Here is a 14,466-nt window from a genome sequence, read left to right as displayed (position 1 = left end):
CTGCTGAATTACTGGGTGGAACATGTCCCCCTCCCACTCCCCACCTTGGTTTGCTACCTGTCCTGCTTAACAGTGCTGAGAATGAGAAGCCCTGCTCTACATGAAACTCAATGAAGGGTCCATCAGAATAGAAAAGGCACCTCGGTTTGCTCCCTAGATCTGAAACTTCGCCTCTGTCTTCACCCAGACAGCATACAAACTGAGACCTAAAAAACAACAACAATAACAACAGCAAGCCATCTTGCACAGATCGGCCAATGTCCTAGGCTGAGAAGACACCCTCAAAAAGTCTGGAGGTGAAAAAGATCTGACACCTTAGGAGATGGAACCACACTGTGATACACCACAGCGCACATCTGAGGGTCACTGCTTCTTCTCATTGCTCGTACATCATTCTTTAGCAGCTGTTCTATAACGTAACTAAGAATCAGTAATCTTAGTCTTTTAGTTTCCAGATTTTACCATCTAAGCTTACTGTTTTGAAAATGTGGATGAGAGACCTAGGCAAGCCTAGGAAGAATAGAAATCCACCAGGTGGGAAACTGTACAACGGAAAAATGCCTGCCTGGGAAAGTACCTGCCAGCCCTACCCAGGACAAACAGATGCCCCAGCTAAGACTGGCGTCTGGGGTCGGCCTATCCGGCATAACAGGATACAGCTTTAACCTGAGCCTGACAAGATATATCAAAAACAACGGTCAGAAGAAACAGCACCTGGCAACCAGCTCTAGCCAATCAGACTCTGACACCCCAATCAGTTACCCTTTGTGGGTTTTTGCACTTAAAACCCTGCGCTAAGAACAACCGAGAGAGTCTTAACCTCACTTAATTTGCTTCCCAATCTACCATGGTTGGCTCCACTTTCCCTCTTATTCCCACTAATAAACCCTGCTCCTTGGCTCTCTGAGTCCATCTGGTTTCTTAAGCAACTCCGACCTAACAGTGGATATTTGCCATATTATAAGTTCCTTAGATTGCCCACATGGGCACAATTTCATTTACAAAATACTTCTGATTTCTAGACCACCATGCATCTAGGCCTTAACTCATTTAAAATGCTAAGAATGCTGTAACTACTTTATTTAATCACTAATGAACTTATAACTAATGAAACAAATTTTTATAACTCTTCGCATTACCTTATTTCTTCACGTTTTCTTCTAAGCTTCTCTTCCAAAATTCTAACTGTTTAGTTATATATAACTAAAATAATGTGATAATTGTTATGACATGATATCTTACTTACCTTGTTAATTCATTAGAATCAACGTTTACATTATTGCAAATAATAAAATTTAGTAGCATGGAGAGAAATTACATGCGTAAATAAATATCCTTTATATACACAAAAAGTAAGTTAAATATATAATTTCTAAAAAGACCCAATAGCAACAAAACAGGTAAAATGCCTGGGCATAAACTTAACAAGAACATGGAAGATCCATATGAAACAATTCAGAAAATTCTACCTACAAAAGGCACCTGAACACTGACTGGGGTATCTCAGTGGCCTGGGTGTTGTGCTGCAGACCTAAAAGTCACAGGTTCTATTTTCAGTCAGAGTATGTGCCTGGATTGAGGGTTTGGTCCCTGGTTGGGGATGTACAAGAGGCAACTAACTGATATTTCTCTTTCTCTCCCACCCTTCCCCTCTCCCGAAAAAGAAATAAATAAAATCTTTTTTAAAAAAAAGAGACACTTGAACAACAGGAAAGTAACAGCATGTTCTTGGATAGAAAAATATATAATGATCTCAATTTCCAAAGTTACCTATACATTTAATATGATCTAGATTAAAATATCAGAAAAAAAAAACTTTTTAATCCAGACTTCTGGACAAGATGGAAGCATAGGTGGATACACTTTGACTCCTCACACAACCAAAAGGACAACAAATTTAAAAACAAGAATAACCAGAACTGCCAGAAAAATCAAACTGTATGGAAGTCTGACAATCAAGAAGTTAAAAAAGAAACATTCATCCAGCCCTGGCTGGTGTAGCACAGTGGATTGAGTCTGGGCCTGCAAACTAGATGATCGTGATTTGATTCCCAGTCAGGGCACATGCCTGGGTTCCCAGCAGAGGACACACGAAAGGCAACCATACATTGATATTTCTCTCCCTCTCTCCTTCCCTTTGCCTCTAAAGATAATTTTTAAAAAAGAAACATTCATCCAGATCAGTAGGAGGGGTGGAGACGGGCGGCCAGGGTGGAGAGGACTCACAGCATGGCTGGTGGTAGTGGACCAGGAAAGGCTGAAAAGGCTGGTGGAGCGGGTGGTCCCAAATTTGCATGTGGATAAACTGGGAGGAACAACTGGGGAGCAAGATAGACCCAGCAACCCAGGGTTCCAGTGTGGGAAAATAAAGCCTCAAAACCTCTGACTAAAAAAACCTGTGGGGGTTGCAGAGGTGGGAGAAACTCCCATCCTCGCAGGAGAGTTCATTGGAGAGATTCACAAGGTCCTAGAAAGTACACAAACCCATCCCCCAGGATGTTAGCGCCAGAAGAGCCCAATTTGCTTGTGGGTAGCAGGGAAGAGACTGAAAGCCAGAGGAGAGTTGAGCAAGTGTCATGGTTCCCTCTCTGACCCCTCCCCCACATACAGCACCACACCACAGTGACCTGGGTTGTCCTGCCGACGAATACCTAAGGCTCTGCCCTTTACAATGAACTAGGTGTAGCCCAAATGAAGGAACAGATCAAAGTTCCAAAAATAGAACTAAGCAATGAGGAGATGTCCAACCTATTAGATGCAGAGTTCAAAATACTGGTAATCAGGATGCTCACAGAAATGCTTGACTTTGGTTGCAAAATAAAGGAAGAAATGAAGGCTATGCAAAGTGAAAGAAATGAAAATGCACAGGGAATCAATAGTGAAAGGAAGAAAACCAGGACTCAAGTCAACGATTTGGACCAGCAGGAAGAAATAAACATTCAACAAGAACAGAATGAAGAACAAGAATTCAAAAAAATGAGGAGACTCCTGGCTGGTGTAGTTTAGTGGATTGACTGAAAACCAAAGGGTTGCTGGTTCGAATCCCGGTCAGGGCACATGCCCGGGTGCAGGCCAGATCCCCAGTGGGTGTCAGGCAAGCAAACATTGATGTTTCTCTTCCTCTTTCTCCCTCCTTTCCCCTCTAAAAATAAATAAATAAATTTTAAAAATTAAGGAGAGGCTTAGGAACCTCCAGGACAACTTTAAATGTTCCAACATCCAAATTATAGGGGTGCCAGATGGAGAAGAAAAACAGCAAGAAAGTGAAAACTTATTTGAAAAAGTAGTGAAGGAGAACTTCCCCAATCTGGCAAAGGAAATAGACTTCCGGGAAGTCCAGGAAGCCCAGAGAGTCACAAAGAAACTGGACCTAAAGAGGAACACACCAAGGCACATCATAGTTACATTACCCAAGATTAAAGAGGAGAGAATCTTAAAAGCAGCAAGAGGAAAGGAGAGAATTACCTACAAAGAAGGACCCATAAGACTGTCAACTGATTTCTCAAAAGAAAGCTTACAGGCAAGAAAGGACTGGAAAGAAGTATTCCATGTCATGAAAGGCAAGGACCCACATCCAAGATTACTTTATCCTATAAGCTATCATTCAGAATGGAAAGGCAGATACAGTACTTCCCAGATACGATCCAGTTAAAAAAGTTCATCATCACCAAGCCCTTATTATATGAAATATTAAAGGGAACTTACCTACAAAAAAAGATGATTAAAAATATGAACAGTAAAATGACAACAAACTCACAACTATGAAGAACAAACAAAACAAAAACAAACTAAGCAAACAACTAAAACAGGAAAAAAATCACAGAAATGGAGATCACATGGAGGGTTATCAGCAGGGAGCAGGAGGGGGATGAGTCGGGAACAAGGTACAGGGAATAAGCATAAATGGTAGGTACAAAATAGACAGGGGGGTTAAGAATAGTATAGGAAATGGAGAAGCCAAAGAATTTATATGTACAACCCATGGATATGAACTAAAGTGAAGGAATGATGTTGGGAGGGGTGGTACAGGCTGGAGAGAAATAAAGTGGAGGAAAGAATTGAGACAACTGTAATAGCATAACCAATAAAATATATTTAAAATTTTTAATCCTCACCTAAGGAAATTATTATTGATTTTAAAGAGAAGGGAGACTTCCGGCCAAGATGAAAGCGTAGGTGGAAACACTGTGCCCCCTCCCACAACTAAGTTTAAAGACAACGAAGTTTTAGTAACAAAAACGCAGCCAAAACACAGAAAATTGAACTGTACGGAAGTCTAACAACAACGAACCATTCAGCCAGACTGGTAAGAGGGGCAGAGTCAGCGGTGGAGTGGGGTCAGGCTGGAAAGGTCGTTCCGTGGAACCGACCCAGGAGCAGAGGTGGAGGCAGTTGGCAGATCCCAGGCGTGGGCGGACGACAGGCGGACCCATGAGGGCCTCAGGGCGCCTGGCTGACTGCAGTCACACATTCGAGCACAGATAAACCAGGCGAAGGAGCGATCAGTGAGACAGACCACTCAGGCTAGGGCCCCAGCAACGGGAATTAGAGCCTGAAAGCACCAACTGGAAAGACTTTTGGGGTCGAGGGGCCGGGAGAGGCCCCCAGGCTCACAGAGAGTTCATTGGAGAGACCCACAGGGTCCTGGAGAGTACATGGGCCCACACACCCGGGAACCAGCACCAGAGGGGCACAATTTGCTTGTGGGAAGCCACACAGGGGACAGAAATCTGAGAGAGAGTGGAGTGGAGCAAAGCGCCATGTTTTTTTGTTCTCTGATCCCACTCCCACATACAGCGTCACAACCCAGCGACTGGGTCACCCTGCCCTGGTGAACACCTAAGGCTCCGCCCCTCATACATAACAGACGCAAACAGACCAAACACTACGACTCAAGAACAGCTCAAAGCCTACAATTCTAAGCGACCAAGAAATAGCCAACCTATCAGATGCACAGGTCAAAATACTGGTGATCAGGATGCTCACAGAATTGGTTGATTTTAGTCAGAAATTAGAGGAACAAATGGAGGCTAAACTAACTGAAATGAAGGGAAATGCACAGGAAACCAATAGTGATGGAAAGGAAACTGGGACTCAAATCAAGGGGGTGGACCAGAAGGAAGAAAAAAATGACCAAATAGAAAAGAATGAAGAAACAAGAATTCAAAAAAAATGAGAAGAGGCTTAGGAACCTCCAGGACATCTTTTTTAAAAATATTTTATTTATTTATCTTTAGAGGGGAAGGGAAGGAGAGAGGGAGAGAAATATCAGTGTATGGTTGCCTTTGCCAAGGACACACAGTGTATCGTGTGTTCCCTGCCGGGAACTGGCCTGCAACCCAGGCATGTGCCCTGACTGGGAATCGAACCATGATCCTCTGGTTCGCAGGCCCGTGTTCAATCCACTGAGCTACACCAGCCAGGGCTCCAGGACATCTTTAAACATTCCAACATCTGAATTATAGGGGCGCCAGAAGGGGAAGAGGAACAGCCACGAGTGGAAAACTTATTTGAACAAATAATAAAGGAGAACTTCCCAAGTCTGGCGAAGGAAATAGACTTCCGGGAAATCCAGGAAGCTCAGAGTCCCAAAGAAGTTGGACCCAAGGAGGAACACACCAAGGCACATCATCATTACATTAGCCAAGATTAAAATGGAGAGAATTTTAGAAGCAGCAAGAGATAAGGGGTCAGTCACCTACAAAGGAGTTCCCATCAGACTGTCAGTGGATTTCTCAAAAGAGACCTTACAGGCAAGAAGAGGCTGGAGAGAAGTATTCCAAGTCATGAAATCCAAAGATCTACATCCAAGGTTGCTGTATCCAGCAAAGCTTTCACTTAGAATGGAAGGGCAGATAAAGTGCTTCTCAGATAAGGTCAAATTCAAGGTGTTCATCATCACCAAGCCCTTATTATATGAAATGTTAAAGGGACTTATCTAAGAAAAAAGAAGATAAAAATATGAACAGTGAAAGGACAGCAAACTCACAGTTATTAACAACCACACCTAAAACAAAAGCAAACTAAGAGGACAGATAGATTGGGAGTGGAAACATAGAAATGGAGATCACATGGAGGGTTAGGAAGAGGGGAGTGGGAGGAGGAGAAGGGGGGAGAAGGTACAGAGAATAAGTAGCATAGACGGTAGGTCGAAAATAGACAGGGGGAGGGCAGGCATACTATGGGAAATACAGAATCTAAAGAACTTGGGACACATGGACATGAACAAAAGGGGGGGAATGGTGGGGGTGTGCAGGGTAGAGGGGAGTAAAGGGGGGAATGGGACAACTGTAATGGCATAATCAATAAAATATTTTTTTTAAAGAGAAGGGAAGGGGGAGAGAGAAAGGGAGAGAAACATTGATGTGAGACAGAAACATCAACATGAGAGAGAAACATTGAAGGGTTGCCTCTCATAGTGTCCCCGTCAGGGACCAAACCCACAACCTAGGCATGTGCCTTGACTAGAGATCAAACTATAATCTTTCAGTTTATGGAATTGTTACAAGAGAAACTCTGTTCTTCTTACCAATGCAGTAAAGAATTACAGATCAGCAAGTCTATTCGCATGCCAGCAGGATGTATTAGTGATATGTTCTCATGGAAGAGAATGGGCCTTGCCAAGGTAGGAGTGAAAAGCATTCAGGACAGGGTAAGTTAAGGGCAGCAACAGGGAAGGGTGAGGGTGGAAAGAGCATCAGGTCCTTTGTCTTGAGGACTTACATAGTTGGCAAAGTGGGAGTGAAGAAATTACATATCGACTGATGGGTAAAGGTGATGCCAGCTTCCCCTGGGTGGCACATGACTACCCAAACTTATGTATGTGTGGGGGTCTGTGAGCCCAAATCCTTATCTCACTCCAGACTGACCACATTTGTTCATCTTGTTGTAAAACAGATATGTGAAAAGAGGGAGTTAGTTAAAGTTGGGACAGTTACCTAAAATTATTTATGGGATCTTTCTGTAAACATTAGGGACTCCCTCGCAAAACAGATGGTGACCAGAGGTAGGCAATTAACCAAAGCTGTTTTGTGGGCTTCTTCTTTGGGCACTGTGGACCCCCCCCCCCACTGACCAACCAGGCATGGGGATGAATACAGTTTCAAGGCTTTTTTCCCCCGATAATGGAAATAAAACATAGAATTTCAAGGGCTCCCCCACTCTCCTGTGCTATCATGGTGTTTCTTTCTTTCTTTTTTTTTTTTTAGAAGTTTGGTTCAGGCATGTGCTCTGGCTGGGAATGGAACTGGCGACCTTTTGGTTTGCAGGTGGAAGCCCAAGCCACTGAGCCACACCAACCAGAGCCATTGGTTGATCTTGCATATGCCTTGACCGGGGATTAAACTCTAACCTTGTTTTCCATACATTAAAAAAAAACATGTAGAAATATTTTAAAAAGACTTAACATGAGCCCTGGCTTGTGTAGCTCAGTGGACTAAGCACGGACTAGTGAACCAAACTTCACAGGTTGGACTCCTAGTCAGGGCACATGCCTGGGTTGTGGGCCAGATTCTCAGTTTGGGGCAAGTGAGAGGCAACCGATCAAGGTATCTCTTATACACATCAACACATGGTTGTTTCTCTCCCTCTCTTTCTCCCTCCTTTCCCCTCTCTCTACAAGTAACTAGCTAAAATATTGTTTTAAAAAACTTAACATGAATATCAAACTTGGATTCAACATTTAGGATGATCCACTATACCCAAGCAACTAATTTTTCCTTCTGATCTGTTACTCCAAATGTGAACACCAGATGGCAGAAGAGAGGCACGATTGGAACTTTTTTTACGTGATCATACAGTACTATAAAACGAGTTTCAACAAACTTCAAAAAATTGAAATTATATAAAGCACATTGCCAGCACTAACTGCAGTTAATCTATAAATCAGTAGCAAAAGGTTATTTAATAGTCCTTATTTTTTTAATTTATTTATATATCTTTAGAGGGGAAGGGAAGGAGAGAGGGAAACATCAGTGTGTGGTTGCCTCTCATGTGTCCTCTGCTGGGAACTGGCCTGCAACCCAGGCATGTGCCCTGACCGGGAATCGAACCACGATCCTCGGTTCGCAGGCCCGCGCTCAATCCACTGAGCCACACCAGCCAGGCCTAATAGTTCTTATTTTTTTTAAGTGATGAAGTGCACATATAAATAACACTGGATTCAACATTCCTAGGTGATCCACTTTACCCTCTATTTTCCTGCTGACCTGAAGTTATTCCAAAGTTGAACACGAGATGGCAGCAGAGAAGCACACTGGTTCTATGCAGCAAGTTTCAACTTCAAAGAATTGACATTATATGAAGTAACGTTTCTGGTTCTAGTTGCATTTATTCTAGAAATCAGTAACAAAAGATCACTGAAAAGTCCTTATACTTAGAAAGTATGACATACACTTCTGCCCTGGCTGGCTGGTATGGTTCAGTGGACTGAGCGTCAGCTTGTGAACCAAAAGGTCTCAGGTTGGTGGATTACCAGATCAGAGCACATGCCCAGGCTGTGGGGCCAGGTCCCCAGTTAGGGATGTGTGAGAGGCAACCATTTGATGTTTCTCTCCCTCTCTCTCTCCTTCCCTGTCCTGTCTTCAAACAGCCGAGACCCACCAAGGGCCGGGAGAGATGCCCACTTTACAACACCGAGTTCCTCCTCGCATCAACATGATCCAACTGTCAACGTTTTAAAACCCTCTGCAGGCACATATGTACCAATGTTCACAAAAGGGTCCCAGAAAACAACTCCCAACCGACAATTCTGGGGAAAGTACTGGAGGACAACATCCAGTTTTTCTTTTATAAATCTGTGCAGACTGAATTGGTTTTTTGTTTTTCTTTGCAACATCCATTTGTTACCATTGCGACCTCAAAAACTAATGAAGATTGTTTTCAATTCCAGCGCATTTTTTAAAAAGGGCTGGTTCGCCCTCCCAGACCCGGGAGGCCCCACTCACACCCCACAGCCGCCAGACGAGGAGGTGACGACAGCTGGAGGAAAGGACTCTCTGGGCACGGGCTGTGTGGCCAGGGCGATCCTGCAGAGCCTCGACCCGGGAGGGTGTGGATTTTAAACCTCGTGCATTCGCGAGGAGCTTCTCTCACTTTGTGAAAGCAACCGGCGAGCGCGTAGGTGCAGTGGGAGCAAAGAGGGGAATAGGCCTGGGCTGTGGAAGTGTAGGAATGGAACCGTAGCTGCTGAACAAAGGCCAGCAGGGAACTTTGGTTGAGCAAGAGATCGGCGCTGATACACAGGCAGATACCCAGAACCACGGCGACAGCCAGACTCAGCCTGGAACCACATCCACGGTAGGCCCTGCCCTACGGACTCATTAGGGCTCCTAGGGAGGAGGGTGGTACTTCTCCACCCACTTCCTCTACTGCCCTCTGGCTGGCCTTTCCGGCAACTCTGGCCTCATCACACACACACACACACACACACACACACACACACACCTGCTATTCACCAGCCCCAAGAGCCAGTCTAGGGCCCGAGGACAGGGAGCTTCCAGTCGCCCCAAGGACTGCTTCTGGGGCTTTGCGCCCTCCTCCCCTCCCCAAGCCCTCACGCGAGACCACACTTTCCCCCCGACATTCCACACAGAAATGTGAAAATGGGGTGGTGGGAGGTGTCACTTGTTTCTGCCTCTCCATGGCAATGCCAGGAGGTGAAAGTTGTGTGAAACAGGTTCTGACGGCCACATTCTCTGGGAAATGTAGCCCTCCGCCCCTCAGAAAGCCAGCAGGTGGAGTTGCAGAGACTACACTTCCCACAAAGGAGCGAGCACCCGAGCGCTCAGAAATGCAGTGGTGCACAGGGCCGCGGGGATAAGTTGATCAGGGGCCTGCAAGAAGATGGTGGGTGGTTGGGCGAATCCAGGGCCTTCCCCTGAGTGTTGATGGAAGGCGGAAATTAATGTTTTTGGCTCAGAGTAGAGCACCCTGGAGCCACACGGACCCACGCCAGTCGCATTCACAACGCTGTGCCTTTGTGACCTTGAGTCAACTTACTTCTGGAGCACCAGTGTCCGCCACCTGCCTGCATACTCCTTCTACGCTGGGATTTGACTTCAACACCTCACACCTGGCCACCTGGCTCCTTCAGCCTTGTAAGGCTCTACGACTCTATTGGAGCAGCTACTTCCTCTGAGAAGTCCTTCGCCTACCCACCCACCATAATGGACCGCCTCAGACAAGCCCCTCCGTGACACATGGCATTCTGAAAAGGTTGTCAGCTACATGCCTGAAAACTGGGGCACCCCCTCCCTAGAAAACCTTCCCTGTCATGTCCTGTCACTCCAGCTATGTTGAGGTCCCTCCAAAGACGCCTGTCACAGCCCATGCCACATAGAATCTAACAGCCTCTAGACTGGCAGCTCCTGAGGCTAGTCTCCCCCAACAGGGTCTCCCCAGCACATGTGAACATTTCATTGGCTCATAATTTGTGCAGTTAACCAATCCAGTCAGTCACCCAAGTCCTAAGAAAAGCTCCCTCTCTCCTTGCCATCCCCCTAGCTAGCTGCTCATTCTAGGAAAGCAGACTCACCAAACCTTTTTCCCAGGAAGGCCGGGCCCTCAAGATCCTCCCTGGCTCCCACCCTGTCATGTGTGGACAGGCCCATCACATATGGGTGTTAGCTGGGACAGAAGTAGCAGAATTCCTTTCTCAATTCTTTATTTCTTGGCATGGGTGTACATGTGCACATACAAATGCAGGTACCTGTGTTGAAAAGAATCCAGGAGACCAGACATCCCTGTCTCACCGCCGGTGACTCATCTGGCTGGAGCACAAGGACACCTTCCCCTGCTGGCCAGCTGTGTTTCGGCAGCCCACGTGGTGTGTCTGCAGAGTCAGGCAGACACCCAGAGTGCCTGTTTTTAGAGTCTGAGGGACAAGAGAATGAGCTGGGATGAGGGGAGAAGCAAAACTGTCCAGAGGACCCAGCCATTGCCAACACGCAGTCTAACAGCTGATCCTGCAGCAGCCACTGGGCCTTTACAGTAGATCAGGTTTCCCAAAGAGAAACCAGGAGATGGTCTCTTAGACCAGGAGACCATCAGTCACAAAAGGTGCCACCTCAGAGGCTGGAGAGAAGCCAGACAACCATGCCACAGAAACCCAGGGGAGAAAACATCTTCAAATCAATGCAGTGGGTGGACCCTGATATCAAAAGCCACAGTGACCAACACATGCCATGGGCTTGGGCACAGGGGCCAGAGAGGCCTCTGATAAGAGGCCACAGAAGCCAGAGAGGGTGAGGTTGGGACAGAAAGCAGAAAGGAGATACCGAGAGCAGGAAAACTTCATCTAAAGTTGAGTAGAACGAGTCACCACAATGGTGCAGGAAGTGGGAGGTCAGGTTGGGAAATGGGAAATGCTAGTCTCAGCTCAGGCACTCCTGGGCCCCCACAGCTCATCAGCCAGTCAGAGAACACCACCCTCCTGACCCCCAAGCCCAGTGGGCTATGTGTCACTGTAAAAGGCCCTGGCTGGTGTGGCTGAGTGAATTGAGTGTCAGCCTGTAAACCAAAGGGTCACCGGTTCAATCCCACTCAGGGCACATGCCTTGGTTGTGGGCCAGGTCCCCAGTAGGGGGTCTGAGAGAAGCAACAACACATTGATGTTTCTCTCCCTCTTTCTCTCCTTCTCCTTTCTAAAAATAAATAAATAAAATATTTTTACAAACATTAAAAAACCCACAGGACATAAGATAGAAGGACCATGAAAGAGCAGTATCTGCCCTCCAGAAACAAAACGGCATTCGACAGTGCTCATCTGAGGTCGGGCCCAAGCCCCAAGTCACGCAGGCCAGCTGCAGAGGTCTGTCCTTCAGGGCCTGTCCTTAGCCACTCCCCCACCCTCTGTAGGCCCCACCTGAGGTGAGCACAGACTTCCTGCCAACTCCCTTATGGCCACCACCTCAGAGCCTGCTGAGGATGCAACTGCCCCAGCCTGTCGCCTCCTTTTCCGGTGCAGTTCCCAGAGGCGGGCAAGGGCACAGTGGACACTCCGGGATACTTTCAGACCGCGCTCCCGGTTAGGATCGTTCTCCATGAGGACCCGCAAGCCAGCAGTGAAGTGGGACAGGGCCTGGGCCAGGTGCTGAGGGCTCAGTATACCCACGCCAGCTTCCTCAGTCCCCACACCCACCATGGCTTCAGAGAAATCCAGTTCTGGTGTTTTGGAGGCCAAGCATTTCCTTGCCTCCCAGGGCAGCCCTAAACTCTTGGCATCTCCATCCTCTGCAACCTGTGGGGTCCCGCAAGGTGGGGGTTCCACATGGGCCTGCAGCAGGCTGAAAACATCGGCCTCTGCTATGTCCCCAAGGCCCATGTGGCTGGCCAGTGTCACAATGCTGCAGCGAAGCTGGGGCACAGTGTCAGGCTCCGAAGTGCTGGCAGGCACACACTCAGGCCAGAGCTTCCTCTAGGCACTGTTCACAGTGGTGGGCTGCCGCTCTGCCCAGGCCTGGGCAATGTTGTCTATTGCAGTCATGACAGTATAGCTGCACCAGGACTCCCACATGGAAAGCCGGTCTCCACCAGCCTTTTTCTGTACCAACTGGCTAAGTGTGAGGCTCAGGTAATGGGCCTTGAAGGCAGCAATGATGCCCTGGTTCATGGGCTGGACCAGGGTTGATGTGTTCTTGGGTAGGAACTCAACACGCACATGGGCCAAGAGACTACCCAGATGGGCAGGATGGCAGGGTGCACTGTCCAGGAGCAGCAGGGCACGGTGTGGAAGGCCATGGCTGGTGCAGTAGCTCTCCGCAGCAGGGCAGAAGCAGCTAGTAAACCAGTCTTGGAAGATGCTGGGCGTCAGCCAATCACTGCGGTTGGAACGCCGGAACACAGGCAGGGTGGCCTTGGAGCAGCCCTTGAGGGCACATGGGTTCTCTGAGGGGTACACCAGCAGGGGCTTCAGCTTGAAGTCACCAGCTGCATTGACACCCAGCAGCAGGGTCAGGTGGTCCTTAGGAGCCTTGGACCCGGGGCTGGCTGTACCCTCCAGAGCCAGCAGCACGCGCTCAGGCAGCCTCTTCCAGAAAAGGCCCGTCTCATCAACGTTGAAGATTTCGCATGGTGAGTAGCAACCCTCCTCCAGAATGGTATGCAGCACTGGGAGGTAGAAGGCCGAGGCCTGGGCATCAGCCACAGCAGGCTCATCCGTCAGCACTACATTGTGGCGTGCCTTGAAACGTGCAAACCAGCCATTACTGGCCCCAAAGGTCTCAGCCTGGGCACCATTGCCCTGCTCGTGCTGCAACTGTGCAAAGAGGTGCCATGCCTTGTCCTGGATGAGCAGTGTGCTGACAGGCAAGTTGCGCTATTTCTGCTCCTCAATGCACAGGTTCAGCAGGTGTTCCATATGACCCATCACCACACCCCGGCAGCGAGTCAGCTGCTTGGCACTGATGGGTGTAGCTGCCTGAGAATTAGCTCGGATCTTGTCCTTGTTGACACGGATTGAGGCAACGGTGGAGGGGGCTAGCCCTAGAGTCCTGGCAGTCTGTGTCAACTTTTCACCTTCTTCAAACCTCCAAAGCACCTCCAACTTCACATGCAAGGTAACGGACTTCCGATCCTCCTTGGCACTGTGGTGAAGGCCAATCCCACCAGGGGTGCCTTCCCCGAAACCTGAAGGTGGGGATTTGTCTTCCTTCCACCTCCTCGCACCATGCACCTGGATGACCTCTGTACCTCTTGCCCCTCCACAGTAGCTACCGCTGTGCCCACAATGGTTTCCTCTTGGCCTCTCTGTAAGAGGGGGCTATATCAGCATTACTATGTGGACACACGGGGGTCCCAACCACTGCCCAGCCTTCCCAGGCTCTCACACCGAGCACTGAATCCTGCTCAGAGGCAAGCCCGTCCCTCCCCTTCCTCCTGCTAAAAGCACCTCACGGTCATACCCAGGCATTCTTTGTTTCTACAAGTCCGCGGTGTCACTTAGTGTTGGCTCCTGAGACAAAAACAGCTGAGACTTCACCCTTCCCTCCCTGGCCCTGCCAATCTAAGAGCGTCTAGAAACCCTGGCCCGCCTCCCTGACATGGATGAGCAGATGAGCCACCCGGCCCCGCACGTCTCGCTCAGAGACTCCCATTGTCAGAGTGGGGGCTAAATAAGGATGTGTCCTGCAGACATCTGCATCCTAATACCAGGAACCCAGGAGTAAATCACCTGACGTGGCAAAAGATACTTTGGCGATTGTGATCAAATTAATCCTGAGTGGGGGAGATTATCCTGGGTTATCAGAATGGGTCCTAAATGCCATCACAAGGGTCCTTGTAACAGTAGGCAGATTTCACTCAGAAGAAGGCAGCGTGAACACAGACTATAGCCTATGGAAGGAACAAGCCCTACCAGCACTTTGATTTTGGCCCATCGAGACCCACTTCAGATTTCTGACCTCTGAGACTCTAAGATGGTAAGTCTGTGTTTCTTTAAAGCACTAAGTTTGTAGTGATATGCCACAG

Source organism: Sturnira hondurensis, unplaced genomic scaffold (assembly GCF_014824575.4).
Source record: "Sturnira hondurensis isolate 20B ecotype Veracruz unplaced genomic scaffold, ASM1482457v3 Scaffold0006199, whole genome shotgun sequence".
Lineage (NCBI taxonomy): Eukaryota > Metazoa > Chordata > Mammalia > Chiroptera > Phyllostomidae > Sturnira > Sturnira hondurensis.
Note: the sequence above shows the minus strand (reverse complement) of the source record.